The sequence below is a fragment of the Lactuca serriola genome, chromosome 5 (genome assembly GCF_051521515.1).
Source record: "Lactuca serriola cultivar US96UC23 chromosome 5, Lser_US96UC23_V15, whole genome shotgun sequence".
In the NCBI taxonomy this organism is placed as follows: Eukaryota; Viridiplantae; Streptophyta; class Magnoliopsida; order Asterales; family Asteraceae; genus Lactuca; species Lactuca serriola.
Genome location: NC_136412.1, coordinates 262,181,999 through 262,188,176, shown reverse-complemented (window position 1 = coordinate 262,188,176; position 6,178 = coordinate 262,181,999). Strand labels below are relative to the sequence as shown.

At 36.3% G+C, this 6,178-nt stretch overlaps 1 non-coding gene across 1 annotated transcript; it reads left to right on the top strand.

Moving 5' to 3' along the window:
• Positions 1-877: 877 nt before the first annotated feature.
• On the top strand, positions 878-1,074 carry LOC145056321 (U2 spliceosomal RNA). The gene has a single exon (XR_013685803.1). It is a non-coding gene; the product is annotated as a U2 spliceosomal RNA (small nuclear RNA).
• Positions 1,075-6,178: the final 5,104 nt, after the last annotated feature.

Sequence of the window (6,178 nt, the reverse complement as noted above, 5' to 3'; positions counted from 1 at the left end):
TCCATTAACTAAATTCGAATATAATGTTATTTATTGAGCGTTTTTTTATTCTAAATATATTTGTTCGGTAAAAGTCATCCCGTAAATGTTAGAATCGAATTGGAAGTGATTTTAGGTGAAGATGATGAAAAGAGCGGGACATGTTGGTTGAAAAAGCGGATAGTATCTTGGAAAGGAACAGCGAACAATTACGGGAAACATAATGTATGGTTGAATATTCAATACCTGAGAGCGAGAGCGGGATGACATAACGAAGAAAGGGTTGCCCGGAAAAATAATTTTTGTGAGGTTTTCAAACGAGTAAGAAATGTGTTGGATATGATTATAAATTTATATGGTTTGAAGATGTAATGTGATTTTTATCAGCAAAACAAGCTAAAAGGATTATGTTGATTAAAAACACATATTTTGATAGAATGGATTTTAAGAAGTCGGACTTATCTGAGAAGTTTGAGTTTGTCCATTAGCTGTTGTGTTTACTTAATAGATATGTGATAAAAACAAAATGGAGAAATTAAAGCAAAGCATAGTAGGTACATGAGTGGAAGGAGCCATTTGTAATCGAGCATGAAATGAAGTTGTGCTGTTTGTTGGCGTGGAGTGAATTTAAACTACAGAAAAATAAGAAAAGAAAAAGCAATGCAATCATAAACACATATGCATATGCAGTAGTAGAGTGTAAGTTTGATTTGAATATATATAGAGAAAGTAAAGAAGTAAAAGAATAATACTCCATTGAAGTTGTTTTTGTTGGTGAAGGAAGGGAGCTGGCAGCGAAAGCGAAAGTGTCTGCATCCGAATTCCCACATCGGGTGAATGAAGGAAGCAGGCAAGAGGGAGGCGAGTACAAAAAGGGAAGCCCTGGAGGGGAATAAGCATACCTTTCTCGGCCTTTTGGCTAAGATCAAGTGTAGTATCTGTTCTTATCAGTTTAATATCTGATATGTGGGCCATCGGCCCACTCGATATTAATCTTATTTTTTATGGGGGAAGGCCCGTTACAGTAGCTTGCTGCTGGGGTTCTTCATGTGTCGCCTTGGTCTTACACTACAGCCAAGGCCCGGCGTACCCCTCCAATACTTGGTCCAATGTTTAAGAATAGCTTAAAGCTTTTATACTTGAAAAGTCTTAAAAATTTGAAACAAGTCTTTGCTGTGTCTGATGTGAACCCACTCCCGTAAGTTTATAAAATCGTCTTGGAATCCTTCACACACCAATGTGGGAGCAGTCACTAATATATACCTACACAAACTTAAATTTCCTTTTGATTAACAATTCCACCAACACATTGTAATTGGACTTCGCGTCATGTAAAACAAAACCATCTCCAACGACATCAAGGGATTTTGGTTCTTCGAAACCATCTGATGGTTTCTTTCTAGTCCAACTTATCATCAACTTGTATGACTATCCTGGTACCCCACAAGCAGGATTGCAGTGGGAAAGACAATCAGTCTGAAGAGATGACGACAAAGGTCCGTCTTACTTATAAAAGCTTCGGGAAATGTTGTCCCATCAAAACATAACACCAACGCCAAATAGAAGCTTCCGCCCGCAATGTCGACACTACCGTGCAATCGATTTACTTTTTATGTAATCTGATTTAATGTTTATGTTATTGAAAATAATCATACTTCACACATCATACTTTTTGTTTAAACAATACAGAACATGACACAATTATATATGAGAAACCAATCACTTCAACTTATATAGAACGGAATACGATATACCGTAAACACTAAACCTAGAATCTCATAGACTCCGACTTGCTTGATGCAACAATTACGGACCGATCGGCCGGAAATCTATAATTTGCGCCTTATCGGGGCATGTTTAACCCAAACCCTAATATCTACCTTAGGGTCTCTCGGTTTAAGATACAGGGGAATTGAAAACGCATCATTGACATGACGATTTGTTTGTAATTTTTCTTCGTAAGCGGTACCTATTTTAAATTGCAAACTTGTATTTAACATAACGAAATAAACCCCTAGTTAAAAGCATGTAACCATTTCTTAAATACAAATAACTTATTTGAAATGGATCATTGAAATGCTATATTGTGGGGACATCTCGATAAACTGATTGCTTTGTATTAGCCGTATTAAATATATAAGAAACGCTAGGACATATGTGATTTTATTTTTGGTAAGATTTTTTTTTTTTTTTTAGATTTTTCTTTGCAGGCACGCATCAACATACATGAAGAGAACCCGAGTTAGATCCCTAAGAACATTTCCAATCAACGACTAAGTTATTGAGATTGGATTTTTGAAATGTTATATTACGTGGACATCTAGATAAAATTAATTTTGTGGCTAAATTCTATTACATTATAGAAACTTTCTACATGAGACTCTCCCTTGGCCCGAACCTCCTGAAAATTCTAGCTCTTCCAGAGTGGTATCTCATTGATGTCTCGGACCCCCCCTCCACCGGAAGGAGGCCTTCTTCGCATTCCACCTAAGGGGTACAGGAAAAGCCCAAAGTCAATCATAGGGAACAGGAGGCCTTCTTTGCATTCCACCAAAGGTGTGAAGGAAAAGACCAAAGTCAATCATATGGAATAGAAAAAGTAAAGCTTTATAGGGTATTCTGTCCATTTCTGTCCATGTGCAAGTAGAAGGGGTAGAAAGCATGTTCTTTTGGTACAACTCCTCTTTCTTCATTGAAACTAGCTAGCTATCTTTGAAGTCAAGTACTTAGCCGCAAAGGCAAGTCCATCACGGGCACTACCCGACTTATTTCGGTAATCCCATAGTTAATGGCTCATTTCACTCTTTTTATATAAGAAATACGTGGAGTCAATGGCTTCCTATCCTCCTGACCAAGTCGCTACATGGTCTATGTAACTGAGCTAACACGTATAGGAACTTATGTGATGTTATTTTTAGTATAAATGTTAAAAAGTGAAATATCAAACCGATACTGCAAAGCTCAAATATATTTTCAAAATACAACACCAACATTACATAAGTTTAAAAAATCAAAATCCTAGTTATTTTTCGATATAAGGGCATGAAATCAGGTGTTGGATGAAAATGAAAGATGAATACGCTTCAAAGTGGTAAACCACATACAATGTTAATTGTGAAACGTTTTGAAAAAAAAAACTAGGGTTGACCTCTATATAGCGTTCTGGTGGGCGCCCGGGGGGGGGGGGGGGGTCATTGTTAATGGTGTTTGGAAAGAAAATCGAATCAAACGAGAACCCTAATTTAAAAAAGGTGGGAGATTTGTCTTTCACGACATTTGATACAACTTTTTCAGGGGGATTTGGAGATGAAGGATCTATGGAAGATAGGTTAAAATATAGAGTGGTTGTAGAGGTTTATATGTCAAGGAAGTTGTTAGGGATGAAGCTTTCTATTGCCAAATTCTTAGATGTTGATAATAAGTAGTGTTTGATTCAAAACTTTTGCACCATATCGATTGGGAGATTTCTTTTATTTTCTTCGACTGCGAGGTTTATAAGGGAAGAGAAAATAATATGAGCCCACACAGATCAACCAAGACCACAAGTAAATTCAAATGGTAAGAAAACTCAATTTAGGAAGGAAATTCAAAATATTATGCCTCGATGTCAACGGGGAAGGGGAGACACATAGTCAACATGAACATATAATATTTTTTAGGAATAAAATATATGTAGATTGTGCTTGACTTATTGTGTATGGATCTTGGGTGTCTTCAGAATGTGAATCTCAATGAAATCTTGTATAAGGTGTGTAGTGAAGAATGATTTAACGAAATTAAAGTTAACTGTATTGTGGGACGTGCGTGTGTATTGGATTTAAGTATCAAAATCCTTGCATTAAGTTCAGAAAATACGAAGAGAATATTGGTACTTTAAGGAGATGAGGTTGTTAACAAATAACTTTTTGGTTGATGAAAGGATGGTGTGGCTTGAAATTGAGGGCGTTCCTTTTCGATGTGTGCTTGTACATCTGTTGCATTCAAGAAAATTGCAATTTCTTGGGATGAAGCTATGTTTATTGACAGGGATAAAAAATAAAGACACATTTAAGGGGGGAGCATCTTTAAAAACCATCATAAAATCACAAAATAGAAGAGTTTGTTACGGTGGAAATTGAAGAGGTGAAGTATAAAGTGTGCGTGAAAGGGATTAGATGACAGATTCATAACATTTAAAAGAATATGGATGATATAAGCCAACAAGAAGAATACAGTAACTCGGTTAATGGCGATGATGTGAGTGGAAACGAGGAGGAGGATGTTTTTGTGGAGGGTGTTCAATATACACGGGTCAATAAAATCAAGTTGGAAAGATAAAGGTATACGCGAGAGGGATGACATGTGTTTTGAGGGTGATAGTACTAATCCGAACAAACAAATATCTAGGGAAGACATGGCCACTCTGAAAGCATAACTAATGATAAGGAAAGATTAAAAAAAGTCAAATAATGCCAATGAAGATGGAAGTTCGTCTTAATCCATGTCAAAACCACGAGGGTTTGATGGGGGTCGATTTCATTGGGTTGGTGTCGAGGGGTTCCGGAAGCAACCCACCGCCAAGGAACATGATTTTGATGTCGAGAATTCGTTGGATAAGCCGGTTTATTCATCCTCCTACCAAGCCACGTCAGGAAATCGAAAGGGTATGAATCATACATTCTTAAATTATCGAGTGAGAACACAACGGATAATTGAATATTCTTTCTCTTAAATATTAGTGGCATCGGGAGCAACGACAAACCGAATAAAGACATGAAGTTGTGTAGAACGCATATTGTTAAATTTTTTGGGATTCAAGGAACATGTATGGTCCGTTACACAATGGATAATTGAATATTCTTTCTCTTAAATATTAGTGGGATCGGGAGCAACGACAAACCGAATAAAGACATGAAGTTGTGTAGAACGCATATTGTTAAATTTTTTGGGATTCAAGAAACATGTATGGTCCATTAGATCTTGTAAAATTATAGAGTATTTAGGGAAAGGGCCAAAGGGTTATTACTATGCATTTGGGATCCTTCGGTAGTTGAATTGAATAGATTTAATGGGAAGGAATAAATTATTATTGTCGAAGGGGAGTGGGTGTTTCCTAAGTTTTTCATGAATACACAATTTATACAAGTTTTCTATCAGATTCACATTTCGAGAGGGTAGGTTTGGTTTTTTCTCAAGATACGACAAATTCATTTAATGATTTCATTCATAAAAGAAGGGTTACTTGATAAGAAACATTCTATGGGTGGGTATGATTTTACCCAAATTAGTGTTAATGGTGGAAAATTAGCAAATTGGATAGATTTTCAGTTTTCAGGAATCTTGTAGATATTTCGGGTTTTATGTCACCAGCGTTGGAGAAATCAATTCCATATTAGAGACACGTTTTTTTTTCAAACATGTGGTGGCAGCTTTCAACTTGTATAATTGTTGCATGAAATGGGATGATTTTGACGATGTGAGATTGATCAAGGAAAATGCCACTCCAAAAGTAATGGGGGATCGTTTGAATATTTTGAGAAAAATCATGATTACGAGAAATTGAAAACTTTAGATGTTATTAAAGAAGCTAAGATTTAACGGAGAATTTGAAGGGGACGGAAAAGCAAAGTACGTTGACAGTATTCTTAGTATTCTTAATAGAATAAACGTGCAACTTATTATTCGTGGTAAAAAAACAGTCAATTAGCAGCATGGTCCTGCAAATTGGTGATAAGATTATTTTAGTAATAAATAAAATTTAACAGGTTCGATGGCAAGAGTGTTCAAAAACATAGCACACGGTGTACAAATCTCGTGTCATATCAAGACGATTGTTCGGAAGTTCTGTGCACGATTGAGGAAATTAAAAGTGTTGTTTGGTCGTGCGAAGGGGATAAAGTTCCGGGTGCAAATGGCTTCTCGAAGTATGATATTTTTGATGGTGTCACGGAGTTTCTTATTTAAGCTAATATTCCACATGGCTGTAATGGTTCTTTCATCACTCTAATTCCAAAGGTGGGTAGCTCATTGAAAGTTATACATTATCGACCACTTAGTTTGATTGTGTTAGGATACAAACTCATTGCTAAGTTGTTGGCTAATCGACGATTTAAGATAAAATCTTTCAAAGGTAAAAGTCGATAGATAAACGAGGATGTTTGAAGTATGTTGCTACTTTAGATTTTTCGGCAAATATAAGTGTTGTGCCTATTTGGGTGTT